This window comes from Mugil cephalus, chromosome 1, assembly GCF_022458985.1.
Source record: "Mugil cephalus isolate CIBA_MC_2020 chromosome 1, CIBA_Mcephalus_1.1, whole genome shotgun sequence".
Lineage (NCBI taxonomy): Eukaryota > Metazoa > Chordata > Actinopteri > Mugiliformes > Mugilidae > Mugil > Mugil cephalus.
This window is the reverse complement of record NC_061770.1, coordinates 13,598,911-13,614,585: the sequence shown is the minus strand read 5'-3', so window position 1 is coordinate 13,614,585 and position 15,675 is coordinate 13,598,911. Positions and strand designations below refer to the sequence as shown.

The window sequence follows — 15,675 nt, the reverse complement described above, 5'->3', positions numbered from 1 at the left end:
TTTTCAAAATATGTGGTTTATCCCACTTTTAGTGTTGTATGAGATTACAAAGCCAAACACAAATTATTCATCATGCATCCGTGTTTTGTGAAATTACTGTGGCTGATGCTGACCTTTTGAAGTGGTGTGGTTTTTGAACGGATGTGATTGATACAGTATGTACTCTGTATGACATCTGTAAAATCCATCATCATTTCAGCTGTCACTTAAATATATTCAAGGAGCCAAACTGTCAACTCACCGCTACAGCGACGTCTTGCCTTATACTTCTTTACATCTCAGAAAAATGGAAATGTGGTGCGCCTTTCCTTCGCCTCACGTGGGTGAACTTCATCCATACTTTAGCCGCATTACAAGATAAATCAAATACAGCTAAGCAAGGCTCGCACTGAAGAATCTAAATATAACGTTGATTAATCAGATATGGCCAGTGTGAGGGAGATGAAAGACAAAGCATTGCTTGTTTTTTTTCATTTCCACAAGGGACAACTACATGTCATTCATTTGCGATGCCACTGAATGGGCTGCTGTAATGGACTGCGAGCAGAAAAACACGCGCTGGCAAGATGCAGATGTTCACTCTGACGTGAAGCTCGACCACTAATTTAATTTAAATTGAAATGAAGTGAGGGCCAAACAAAACAAACAGAACGTCTTATAGATGTTTCTCCAATTTAGACGTGACTCTAATTTTAGCCACTGTAGGTTGTTTCTAGCAGTCAGTAGATGCTCTCTCACCAAGGTGTCAACCGCATGCAACCACATCTGCTTGACAGTCCAGGGAAACAAGTTTCTCTGGACAAGCATGACTCTGACTGACAGCTTAATCCTGAGTCGTTTCTTGAAAAAAAACTAAAACAAAATAGATAAATGCTGGATAATGCTGCAGTCCTTCAAATGCACTTTCGTAGGACACTTAAGACCTTTGAGAAAGACATCACGTTTCCACCTTTCCTCAGTGCATGACGAAACACAGTTAGCCTAGATTTGACGCATCCTGTTTATTGTTCTCTCGTTGACAAATAATTACGTTAAGACACAGCCTTTGTATTCAGCCAGGGAGCATCTCGTGCAGCCCCATTACCAGCCTGTCGTCACTTGATTAAAGCTAAAAGATTAAATTGACCTTTAACGTCAGTGTTGAGCAGAACTGACACTCGGCTGATTTGTTCAGCTTGTCTGGGGTGCGCCCATCAGTGTGTCGCGTTAAATTGAGTTTACCACTGACAGAGTTGTAAGGTGTTTAAACTTCAGAGGAATGTGGGGGATTTTAAAGTGCTTCCCTCACACTCCAGTAATAGTTGTTTGTGTATTCAGTGACTGGAAAGCGAAGGTCAGTGAAAATGAGCATGAACAAATTGTTAAGTTTGCTTTTGTTGAGATGTGAATGGCCAAAAGAGTGGTTAGTATTTTTCTGAATGTAGCTCTTAGACATGCGGGGTGTACATGTATACAAACTAACCTCAGTAATTGCACAAATTAGTTTCTGTATACTTATATCTGATATATATATATATATATATATATATATATATATATATATATATATATATATATATATATATATATATATTTAAACACCTCCTGCACTTTATTTACACGTGTGACCCCATTTGCCAGAGAGAGAGAGCACTTTTACTTGTCTTGGTTTACAGTGGGACAATCACAGGTGTGACAATCTCCCTGTGGGCATGTAACAGAGGACTGAAAGTGTGTGAGTGTGTGTGCTGTCCTGCTGTGTTGGCTGCAACCCGCTCAACACCCACAGGCCAGAGAGTCTGGAGAATGGCACGCAGACCAACCGTGTGTAAGGCTGTGTTGAATACGAATCCCTGCTTCTAACTTTTAAACATCATGAAAGGCTTGGATAACAGATATTTGGAAGTGTGCAAATACTACAAACGAAGGAATGAGAGAGGGGGGGATGCTGTGTGAGCACAGTCAAACAAGACCGCCAGTAAACATATGTTAGTGGGATTTTTCTGAAATACTATAAAAAACACAGCATCTGTGCATGTGGACATAGTCTTTGGGAAAGATGTGATGTTTGATGTCTAAAAAACAAAAAACTGGTGGAGTAGCCCAAACATTCACTTTAATGTTGCTGCATTAAAGGCACCAGGATGACTCATTCAAAGGGAACATTTAACCCCTCAAGTCTTCTTTTTTGTCTTTTAATATTAAGTTCGTGACAAAATGCTTAAACATGGGCTCTTTTCACTATAGTCTCTCTGAATCCAACTGAAATTTATCCATCAGCAATGCAGCAGAGAGATAATGAGATATATGTGTATGTCTCACAATCTGCTCCACGACCAAAGGATGAGCAAAAGTTTTCTCACAGGTGGAAGCTGAAAAGGTGTTGTTTCAACAGAGGTTGATTAGTTATTGATGATGTTAACTTAGCACTAATGTTACATGAATTCTGTGTAGACGAGGGGTATAATAGGTAGGGACCCCTACCTATTATATGTGTTCCATGTTAAACTCGGTCTGATGCTATTTATTAATAAACATTATTATTATCATTTTGCATTCAAGATTAAGCTTATCCTTTATCCCTTTACTAAAATATGTTGGATTCATGTTCTATTTAAAGAAATTTTAATTTGTGGGGAAAATCTTTTAAAATATATAAAAAATGTGAATCAACCAAAGATTTTGCGACCCCCTTGCAGTGCCTCCGTGGACCCCCTAGGGATCGCGGACCCCCCTTTGAAGACCTATGGTGTAGACTTCTTATGTACTTTCTACTGCATAAGGTATGTTTACTCAAACAAAAAATAAAGCTCTACAAACGTAGAGTTTAGAAATACAAGAAAGAAAGAAATTTCAGTGCAGTGCAGACACTGTATGCAGCAGAGCTGAGATGCTGTGGCAGGGCTCTGCACTTCTCCTAACTCAAGAGTTGGATGGCGTCAGGATGGCGTCCTCAGGCTAATGACAAGAATTGGATTATTGTGGTCTTTAAAAAACTCATTCCTTTCCCATCGGTCCTTTCACAACATTGCTAGGAAACCACACACCCAAGAGCCGTGTTTTGCTCTTTTATGTCTGTGCCACTGGTCGGCAGGCATAACTGACATTTACCATGGTAAAATTGCTTTCAACTCAGAGTTAGCTGGCGGTGTAGGGTAACTTTTTAGGCTTACAGTGAGTCACTCATTAGTTTTCTGAAACCGTTTCTTACAGCAAAATTGAGGTATTCACCGCGGACCAAACTATTTAAAATATGTCTGTGGAAATGCCCCCCAGAGTTACAAGGTTTCCACAGGATAATTGGCGAGCTGGTGAGAGTCAGAGTAAACTTCATTATCATTCAAGGCCATTCACCTATTTTTTAGCCTCTTTTTTCCCCCATCCACTCTTTTTAAAGAAATATTATTTCATCTTCCTCCAACTGTATGTAATGTAATGAGATGTAAATCTATCATACACATAATAATACTAAATGGGTTGCAATTTCATTGTCTAACCAACACTTCTTTCGGTATTCTTATCTAGGCTGCCTCAGGTCTTTTTTTTTTTTTTCGGGTCGATAACGTTGAAGCACTTCACTCTCCAGGCAATTTGCTGGAGGTCACCCCGACTTTCTTTTTTGCTTATTTTGCTGTCAAACCCTTCTGCACCTTTTCACTCCTTCATTCATCACCTGTATCTTATCAACAGATGCCTCCTAACATTTCCCCCTGCAGCCTCCACTGTTAACGGCCTCCTTTCAGTAAAGGCCAAATGGCCAAATTGTTGTCTGGCAACGTCACTCGCAAAATAGCTACAACCTTTACTTAGGCTTTAATGTGCCTATGAAATTACCTTTTTCACCTTGTACATCTGCAGCAACAAAAGGTATGCATCGCACAATAGCCTGCAATGCTTTTTGGTGGAGATGCCTCTGCACCAGTTCTACAGGAGCAGACTTCTTCTAACACACTGTCTCATGGATTGTGTCATGACCCGTGGTCATACAAGTTATCTTGACGCGGACAAGGCGGAGCTAGTTTATACAAATGCACCCGACGGCAATTTTAGTCAGTGATTGATGTCTTCCACAGGGCCATGATGTCCACATAACTATGCGTCAATTTGTTACAACACTGCAGACTTTCCAGTTCCACTCCACTTCGCTCCGCTACATGTTTTTTTTACATGATGCTGAGGAACGGAAATGAACGAAGCCCGGGCTATCTTCTCATTTGGGAATTTATAAACAAACATGAGCAGTGTAGTACTGAGCGAACACTATCCAGCTGTGGCGATATTCCCAAATAATCCCAATTAGGGTGAAAGGTAAAGAGACTGCCAAAACAAACACTCTGCCGTCTATCATATCATGTTTATAATTCATAGCCTTGCAACACACATTCCCGGTCTATTTCTTTCAGCTATTAAAAGTGGGACAACAAAGGCAGAATTTGTTAACCAGACAACATGTGGATCTCTCTGTGCAGAAGGTTTTAGTACTTACGTCGCTGAATTTATAGTTTTCCGCAGGCGCTCGGCGTAATGACATTTATTACGTTTTCCCGAGCACAGTAATTCATTTTTGCTGCCGTCAGATCTGACCCTCACATCAATTCACCAGAAAAGCCGATGAGGTATGACTTCATACAGCAGGCACAGGTTGCGCTTCCATATCTCCTTGTACAGTATGTCACTTTGGCCACATTAATTATTATTCTTTCAGTAGGGATGTACGAACCAAGACAATGCTTTAGATACTTTACAAGGCCTGAGAGGAGATTGATTCACGATGCTTCTGGCGTGTGCAACACGTCTGATCCACAGCTGTAACTTGCAACAAGACTTCATGCCTCCTAAGGTCATATGAGTTTGTGTCTACTGTGTTCAGATGAAGAATCCATAAAAATACCCCCCAAAAAAGCTCAGATTTCTGGCTCATTTGATGACGCTTTTAAAATCGACGTAGGCCATATGTGTTCAAAGCTTCTTATGTTGTATTCACAGGCAAACAAGTTTAATTTCAGGCAGCACAAGATGCCACAGGGTACCGACAGCATATTAGGAGTTGTCCTAATTTTGTGCACGTCGGTGTCGCATTCTGTTCTCTTTTATTCGGCTCCCTGTTTTCAAGGGAGCGGAACAACCAGTGGGAAGCCATGCTCACGCTGTTTGGAGGGTGTGGTGCACAGGTTGGAGGAGACTGATAAACAGTTTATTCAAATCAGGGGGCACGAGGTGAGTCTTCGTCTCAATTTTCTGGACGATGTCTCTTCTGCTGTTCAGCTGCCAATCGGATGGTTTTGCCATCAGCAGCACACAAAAGACTTGCTTGTCTTTATTTTTTTATCTTCCATCCTCCTCTTCCATTTTCCTCTCGCAGTTTCGAAATTCACTTAATCATCTGGAAGTGCCGAGTGTCCATTCTGCAACAGCTCTTTTAATGACTTCAGATTGTGTCATCCTCAGAGCTGACACACTGGCATAATCTCAGGTGGTGAGAGAAAGGAGGTGGGTAGGAGAGCTTCGCCTCTGTGTCAGGCAGACATGAGAAGTGGAGGGCCAGAGGGAGAGTAACACAGAGATGTGATGTAATCTTTCAACAGGCAGCGAAAGCCATGCAAGAGACGAGGAGCGGAGACAACGAGAGACGTGGCCTCTCCTGCTAACTTCAAACGGAAACCCACAGAGATGAGCAAATGAGTCACTTCAAAGGTAATGAGTTCGGAAGGCTTGTGCGCATAACACGCGTGGGAGTTTGTACTGTGTAGCATACGTAGAGGTGGTCCTCACTACTCGGGAGCAAGTTTGTCATGTTTCATAATTGCACATTGATTAGTGTGAGTGATTAGAGTTACTTGAAGGATTGCAAAGCACCTGGTGTAATACATACTTGAAATTAAAATGTACAGTAGCGGGGAAAAAGTGTTGGCCCCCTTCCTGATTTCTGTCTCTCTTTTTTTTTTTCATGTTTGTCACACTTTAATGTTTCAGGTCAACAATTTCAATTTAAATAAAAGACAAAGATAACGCATGTAAACACAAAATGCAGTTTTTAAATCAAGGTTTTTATTATAAACCTCAACTGTGGCTTATCACACCTGAGTTCAATTTCTGTAGCCGCACCCAGGCCTGATCACTTCGACACCTGTTACCAATCAATAAAATTACTTAAATAGGGCCTGTCTGATGAAGTGAAGTAGACCAAAAGATCCCACTAAGCTAGACATCATGCAGAGATCCAAAGAAATCCAGGAACAAATGAGAAAGAAAGCAATTGAGAACCATCAGTCTAGAAATGGTTATAAAGCCATTTGTAAAGCTTAGGGAATCCAGTGATCCACAGAGAGAGAGCCATTATCCACAAATGGTGAAAACATGGAACAGTGGTGGACCTTCCCAGGAGTGGCCGGGCAACCAAAATTACCCCAGGAGATCAGCGATGACTCATCCAAGAGGTCACAAAAGACCGTACAACAACATCCACAACCACATCCAAAGAACTGCAGGCCTCAGTTAAGGTCAGTGTTCAAAAACCCCTGCTGAGCAAAAAGAACATCTTGATGATCCTCAAGACTTTTGCGAAAAATACTCTGTGGACTGACGAGACAAAGGTTGAATTTTTTGAAAGTGTGTGTCCCATTCTGGCGTAAAAGTAACACGGCATTTCAGAAACAGAAAATTGTACCAACAGTTAGATCTGGTGATAGTAGTAGTGTGATGATCTGGGGGCTGTTTTGCTGCTTCAGGACCTGGAAGACTTGCTGTGATAAAGGGAACCATGTATTCTGCTGTCTACCAAAAAATCCTGAAGGAGGATGTCCGGTCATCTGTTTGTGACCTTGAGCTAAAGAGAACTTGGGTTCTGCAGCAGAACAATGATCCACAACACACCAGCAAGTTCACCTCTGAATGGCTGAAGAAAATTAAAATGAAGACTGTGGCATGACCTTAAAAAAGCGGTTCATGTTAGGATTTTTTTCCCTCAATTTGTTTGATCATCTGAGACATTTAAGTGTGACAAACATTCAAAAAAATAAGAAACCAGGAATGACTTTTTCCCACCAGTATATACAGTGTGTGTGTGTGTGCATATATGCAGCAACTGTGTGTGGATACGAATACTAGCAGAAAAGGTCAAAAGAACATTTCTTCAGATAATCAGTGAGGGACTTGGCACATTTTAATGACATTACAGAATCACGTCAGCAGTTACATGGCACACAGTAATATAGTTATTCCATGGCTACTTGTTAAGCCATAACTGTGTTCTGCTGCTGCAGAGGCCATTACTTAAACAGGACGAGAGGAACACATTTGGTCACAGTGAACACAACCTATTGCGGCGGTGGACATGGCAACACCAGTGGAATTCAGTGCGCAAATAGATGCATTTGTTAGTGTGTTGATGTCCCTGTTTAGAATCGTGTTCATGCTGTCCTTACAGTCTAAGCTGGGAGTTACAGCCTCGCGCATAATGCATGAAGTACATGAGGATAAGGATAGCTGACATTTGCTCGCCCGTCATTCAGGATATAGCTTCCCCAGGGGAATGTCCACGCTAGCAGATGATTACACATGGGTATTTATGCACGCACACACACACACATACTGTACAAAAGTAAATTTCTCTGCAGGGCACTGTAAATGGCAGATGTCTCTGCCAGAGTGAAAGGCTTAACTCACCCTGCTCCTGTGTAACATCACTAAACAGTAGTTCGTCTCCTAATGTATTACACAATCACAGTACATTGTGACAAATGTCAAATTCAGGCATTTATCCACCGAAGGAACAGCACGAACACATCACAGAACATGACCATGCAACATTACCCTGGAGTATTTAGCAAACAGCCAGCCTGCTGCGCACATTCACGTTGTCTACTGAAAAACATAATGCATAGAGTAAACACACACACATAACATAACACAGTGAGAGTCATGCAGAAAGCAGCTGCTTGTCCAGGGCTTACTCATGCAGTCAGTCACACCTTTATTTTTAAACTCCCTGTTTGTGTCAGTTCAGTGAGAGGAGGCCAACCTATCTGAACTTGTCAGCATAAAATATTTGAAACCAGTGCTTTCTAAGGGAAAATATTGTGCTTCCCCTCAGTTTAATATAAGTCAATAAGCTAGTACTCAAGTACTCAGCGTGGGACCAATTAAAGCACATTCTTCATGTCATATTGATATTGCGTGTTGATGTATAGTGAAATATTCCTGGTCTTAACCAGCGTTTTCACACTGCAACATTTAGCAAAAAATGAGAAGATTTAACCAGCGCTGCTGACAGCGCCAATATTGTTGCATATTCTTCAGACTTCAGTATTTAATTTGCATCCATTTAGCTTTATAAATATGTGTAACTAATGAGTGTGTAAAGCCGCTAAATGTCAGTGCAGAGACAGCTGAGAGAGCTGGAGATGTGATGTTTATTGATAGTCCATGTTTCATGTGTATTTTTAAACAGACAAAAGTGCAACTGTGTGATATTTAATACATTATTTGAAATGGAGCAACTACATGACAACGTAAGGACATGGTGGAGACCATTAAAGATGACTTTATTTTCTTGAATAGCGAAACCTGAGCAGTGAACCTCTTGTTCCACTCCGACCTACTTGGTAAGAAGTGCAGCATTGGCAAAAAGAAAAAGAAAGAAAAAGGAAAAAGAAACTTGGACATTTGAAGCCTGAGGAATTAAGAGAAATCTGGGCCCAGTTGTGAGCTTTAAGACTGAGAGTCAAAAGCTTTAATTGGGGCCTAGGAAGCAGCGGGTGATTATGGTGACTAAGAAGCATCGTAATTGGAATAACCCCTCGTACCCTTAGTGAAATCTTTAGTGAAACCTCCGCCTTTGGTAGACTCACAATCCCCAGCTGAATTGTGGGAAACCAATGCCAATGGACCTAAACACAGAAAACCTAAGGTACTGGGTACTAAAAGAATTTAATTCTGACTGACTGAATAATTAATGAAATGTTCTTTCCCCATATCATTTAATGTGAGCAAAAGCTGTGACCACAGCCGTTTATTATATGAGCTCAGTTCTCTGTCAGGTGGATGAAAACAAACGCTCCATCACCAGGTGTATTTTTTTTTTTTTACATAATTATATTAACTGCATGATCACTACAGCGAGACAACCTACACTATTCATCGTAAATGATAATGTCTCCAAAGAGACTAATGAATGAACATGATTTTACATTTTAAGTAAAGTAACTTTATCCATCCTTTGTCCATCTTCTCAGAAGAAGAGCCATGTGAATCATCTGTGTGAGTACAGATTCTGCTGAGTTAAGACTCAGAGAAGGAGTGCGATTTTTCACTCACCGTTTTAAAGAATCACTGTTACCGCTGCTATCGTCTCACAGCCGGTGCTGCAGCTCCGAATGCTGTCAGTGTTCGTAAGTAGGCCAAATCAGTGAGCCAAGCCACACTTCCAGTTGTTTTTAAAACACCGTTGTCCCTTTTCGCTCACACTGTGTATTTGCCTCATGACTCTGACTCTATTAACAGCTTCTCTGTTTAAATATTTATTCACCATTCAGAATGTTAAGCATATTTTTTCCTAACTTTAGGTACACAAGGGGTCTTCTTGAGTTGTAGCAGCATGACAACATGTTTGCCTTAGGCGTATAATGTTAGGAATTTATTTAATTGATATGTGCCGAATGTTAACGTATAACATATTTTATGTGACTGCTTGCAGCGCCAGGAGCACAGAACAATTTGTGACAGTCCCACAACCCCTCATCACAGCAGCACTGATCCTGAACTGTAGCTTACTGTTCCTCCAATTAATTTCTAACTAAACACAATAAAAATACATATATATTCCAAGCTATTCTAACATTTGTTTAGATTTTAAATTCAGTTCAGTATAAGTAGACTTAGAGAATTTAACTATTAGTGCGGAGCTGTAAAGGGAAAGAAGACAGATTGCCCCATTTCTTCAGTTTATTGAGGGTTCTACAAGAAAACTTCATCATTGCTTTAACTGTTTCTCTTCACTAGACCTGGTTTCATAGAGAATGGTTAGTAAACCATTAATGGAAAACACAAAGAGATATTGAATACTTTGTCAAACACACACCCTACACTGTTTCTAGGTCATCACGCTAATAGGTTCTTTGAATTCCTTTGTGTAAAACATATTACTAATGTAGCTTCATATCTTTAAAGAAATGTAAGAGAATTATTATGGTTCTTTGTAAGACATAAAGCGTTCATTGTACTCCTCCGACTTCAGTGTCAAATCATCCCTGATACATGTTATGTGATTCCTGTTTGAACAAAGCCTCTTTCAAGGATAGAACCGTTTAATGTACACCAGAGGCATGATACGTCATGACACTTAACAATAATAAAACATAAATATTTGTCCAATGGTCTGTGCTATAAATCTATACTGACCGGCCAAAAAAAAGTAAATATGTACAAGCCTCCTATTGGATAATTACTTCATGGGCAATTATCTTTCAGCTGGCAACAAGTTATTTAATTCCAACTGATGAAATGAGTAACTTGTCATTTCCCGTGGTGTGTGATGTTGACAAGGGTCAAATCATTGGGATGCATCAAGCAGAGAAAACATCTAAGGATGTCCTTCCAGACATTATTAAAAACTGGAAGGATAGTGGAGAACCATCGTCTTCAAGGAAGAAATGTGGTTGTAAAAAAATCCTGATTGATCGTGATCTGCAAGCGGTTAAAAGTTTGGTGAAATCAATGGGGCTGGTGAGCTGCATAGCCTTAAGAAAACCACTAATCAGTGAGGCTAACCGAGAAAAAAGGCTTCAGTTTGCTAGGGAGCATAAAGATGGAAGAAAGTCATGTGGTCTGATGAGTCCATTGCTGCAGTTGCTCAGGCCCAGGTTTAGCAACATTATGCACAAAGTATGAGGTCAGCTGACTACCTGAATATACTGAATTACCAGGTTTGACCATGTTTATTCCCTGATAGCACAGGTAACGTAACACTGGATGGAAATAAATTGTGACATTGCAGAAGCATCTTATTGGAAAAATGCCGCAGGGAGTGGTGCTCTAATCAGGCAGGCCAGGCAGTGTAACTTCAGTATGATTCCAGTCACTTAGACCATTTCTGTGGTGAAAAACACTGAGCTGAGCCTCAAATTGTGCAGTCTCTCACAAACTGGGTTGTGCCCACGCCATTGGCACATCTCTCTCTGTCACCAATATATGTCTGTACACACTTTTATCAAATGTCCTAACTTTCCGTAGCCTAGGCAACGTCTTTTATGTATGTATGCAGGTAAAATATTTAGTTGGGCTCATATAACATTAAACCACACCAGAAAATGATTGGGGGTGAGGCAGCCATAATTTGTGCCTCACAGAGTCAAAAATACTGCAATATATATATATATGTATAATTTTTTCATTGGTTCATATTTGTATCACCCACAAACCTTACCAAACATCCCTGAGATACACAACAAATAACGGCTGGTCATGATTGCTGTGAATGTAGTTTATAATGAAGCAGTTTGAAGCCTGTGGCATACCAAACAGACAATTGGCCAGTGTCAGTCTTGGACACATGCAAAATGACAAACTGAAATGGACACACACCATGCATCTTCATCTCGTCTGAATATTACATGATCACTAGAATGAATAAACTCTAGACCATCTGACCAGCATGATTCAGCACAGGCATATGTATAATGTAAAGTAAAGTGTTTCCTTAAAGTTTGTGTTTCCTCCTTTGAATATTAGTAACAGACTGCTGCCACCTGCTCATATGAAGATTTATTCCCTTTCATGCAGTTGTACAACATAGTTGCTCCCCGGCCATTGAGTGCAAGTTTATTGGTAAATGCAATAGAAACCTCGATAGTAAACACACAGTTGAACCAACAGCTTGATACAGTTTAAACAAATATTTACAACCTTCATGCAGCATGTTATATTTAGCTCACTGTTCCGAAAAACTGGCACCTGATTGGATTCACCCAGAATCACACTATGGGTAGTGGTCACTTTCCTAAGTCAAGGCGTGGATGTTCTTCTCTGAGAAGGTATTTATGAGCCTAACAACTCTGTGTCAATGCCTGCTCACTGTGAATATTCTATGTCCATTCATTACGCTGACATGATGTAAGTGGCCACTTAATGTCAATGACAAGGATAACAAGGCATTTTCTGTCTGTGAATGTAAGCAACCCCTACACATTATCCATGGTGCACCCTTGACTGTTGTTCTAGGATGTTAGCCTCAGTGAACTAAATATAGAGATTACACTCCCTCCCTACATAACTAAACATTTTAACGAATATATGACAGCAAACAATAACCAGGAACAAAGACAGGAAGCAAGGGTATTATCTGGAACATCAGCACGCAAACATGATGCAGCCACACACAACCAATGGACAGCGGTCAATAAAATATCTTCTTTATGATTCAAAGCTAAATGGGAGCTCTCCTCGTTCTGCTCCACAAACCTGATTAATTGGAATCAACCTTTCACCCACACTCACTGCAAAACACCTTGCCTCCCACATTGATGTGGAGGCCGCTGACACCTCCACACTGTCACACAGTGGAACAAGCAGGGGTTACATCACAGGTTTAACATACAGACGCATAAATACATGTATCTCACATGGGTACGAAATATGTAGAGCTACAGTCAGATACTTGGTCATTAAAATAAAGAAAAGAAAGAAAGAAAAGGGAATAGTAATTAAAGTTTCCCAGAGTCACAAAGAATGTCTCCATGTTTTTATATTTAACACAATACTAAGATAATACTTTATTGATCCCCATTGGGGAAACTCAAAATTATATATTTGAGATGCTACTAATAATTACTTCATCTTGAGTCAAACTGCTAATTCGTTGGCCTGTTAAACTAAAGTGCCCACCAAAGATATTTTAAACCTTCACCTTTTAAATGTCGAATGCAACGACTTAGAAACTGTTGGTGACTGAGTTTCTGTTCATTAGCTACTTGAGCCACTGACTATGCGCATGAAGACAGAAATGTAATTTTGAGCTTTGCAGTGACGTTTATTACATGCCACTCCTATCGACTTTCAGTCAAATTAAACTAGCGTCACTTCAACTAATGTATTGTCACGTTCAAGCTGCTGCTAAAAATTACTCTATTGTGACTATTTTCCTAATTAATCAGTTAATTATTTGATACTTTGAAGTTCAGAATATAAGGTCAATAAATATACATCATTGTTTTCCAGGTAAATTTCTATTTTGTCCTATTTTGTCAGTGGTTCATATGTACCAAAAACGCCAGAGCATGTCAGTCCTCTCATTTTAAATGTAGGAATGAACAAATATTTAGCATTTGTGACTGATTCAAATCACAATTCTGTCATCGCAAAAGTTGCAGTTTCTGGTCTGTCCACTGATTAATGCATTAATTGTCCTAAACTCTTCAACACGTTCAGCTTTAAGTGACACAAAATGGTATCCTCACATCCGAGAAGCCAGATGCAGCAGATATTTGGGAGTTATCCTTGACAAATGTAAAATGACTTAAAAATGGTTGGGGATTAATTTTTGGTTCATCTGCTTTGTGATTTGAACCCAGTGAGTGAATGTCAAATGAGGCTTTAACTTTCTAGTGACCCCTGTTACACTTTGCCCTCCCCTGAGAAAAATTATATGGAGTTATTTAATGTATATGCAGTGTTGTATATACAATAATAAAAAGAAAACCCACAGGCAACCCACAAGTATTGTGGTATTGTGGTACATACACAACTTTGTCCTTTGCTTTGATATACTGTTGCTCAGCGCAGTCTCTCCTCCCACAGATATTTATTACAGGGCGCTTTTGTGGACCTGAACATCATGTGAATCAGGGATGAATCTGGCACGCAGCAATGCACCTCAAGCAATGTTTACTTGTTATCGAGCTCGGATGCGGGCTACTTAACTGTTGTTGTGGCCAGTAACATCGGTGTAGAATATCATCAGCATAGCATGTTAGACAGATAGATAGATAGATAGATAGATAGATAGATAGATAGATAGATAGATAGATAGATAGATAGATAGATAGATAGATGGGCAGGCTTAATTGGAGGCAAAACATCTCAAAAACGCTAGCTTGTAAATGCCGGTTAGTATATTTCAACTGTTTTGGCAAGAATGGACAAGAATGAAGTAAATCGCGCATTTTAGAGAATATACTAATACACTCACTCCCAGAGACCGTGAATGTTATTTTAAAAAGTTGACTCTGACTGATGGGACTACATACACTGACCCCTACACAGTCACTCCTTTGGTGGACGATTTGACCAAATGAGGACACAGAGGGGACGAAGTCTGGGCTGTCTTTGTCAAGTGAAGCCTGTCCTAAAAAGATATTTGTATGCGTAACCACTCTGGAGGGTAACGTAGCGAACGCAGTTTCTGCTTGGACACCCCTGAAACATACAACTAAGGTTGTGTTAGTTAGCGGTTAGCATTAACATGTAACAAGAAGTGCCCAAATTCTTCTTCACTTCAACTTCACAATTTAGTGTAACCCATAATGTTATCCAGCCTTAAACTGATGATGCATTACATATTAATCTGACCTAATATCAAGTGTTCGCTGCAAACACGGGAGATTGTCTCACTCCAGTCCTTTATTTTAATCACGTCAAAAGTTTGCGTTTTTGCTTTTCTCAGTTTTGGCCCCCAAAAATACAGCAAGGTGATACTTTCGTGATTGACAGTGACAGCGTTTGCCTCAAGCTTCCCTCTGTTTTGCCTCCAGCTAATGCTGTGACATAACAGTGACGTAGGACATGAATGGGTCTATACGCCGCTGGCAGAGATGAACAAAGACTAATTATTAGCAGTAAATAAATAATAAATTTCTCATCCATTAAGTGAAATTGGATAATTTCCCATGGCACACCTGATGCTCTCTCATGGCACACTAATGTGCCACGGTGCAGTGGTTGGGAATCACTGATGTAGAGGGTGTACACCATAGTCAGGCAGAGCAGCTCCTTCAGTCCTAATTTGTGCTGTGACTCTCAGAATTGCAATCACCCAAGTGATTTTATTGCTCTTTTCTTGTTTTCACAAAATCACAAGTACCCTAAATGAAAATGTATTCCCGCCATGTCTTAATTAGACAACAAAAACACACAAAAGTCATCTGAGGTAGTGATTTTGTGTTATACAACAGTTTAGGGAAGGTTTTGAAACTGAGCATAATCGATTTGACAAATCAAATTAGCTATTTAGTTCAGCACTAATACATTAAACTGGTTAGGGAACTCAATTGCTGAGTTCCCTAACCAATTAGTGTATTTTTTATTTATTTATTTTTTAATAAAAACATTATCCTTAGCACATTCTTGTTCATACAGTGGCTCTACTCTGCAGAGACGTGGAAGGCTTCTGATACAACAACTACAACTCACATTACAGAGTATATTTTTGGAAAGCTGCTCAGGGAGTGAGCACTGATTATCCCTTTAAGAGACGCACATTCATTGGGATTGGGATTATTTGTTGATTCTGTCGGGATAGATTGAAACCCACTTCTGACAGCTGATACTCAAACACACACATACCGTCCGCTGTCTGCTGCATATTCATGTGAGAGCAAGGTTATGTCACAGCTAACGCTGTCCACATGACGGACTCCCAGCAACTTTGACTCAATGAACTGTGCTATATACACAGTACAGCATCGCCTCAGCTCAACCTAAAAT

At 40.1% G+C, this 15,675-nt stretch overlaps 1 protein-coding gene across 1 annotated transcript in view; it reads right to left on the bottom strand.

Moving 5' to 3' along the window:
* opn7b (opsin 7, group member b) overlaps positions 1-15,675 on the bottom strand; it is a 58,944-nt gene that overhangs the window by 42,333 nt on the left and 936 nt on the right. The window lies entirely within an intron of this gene.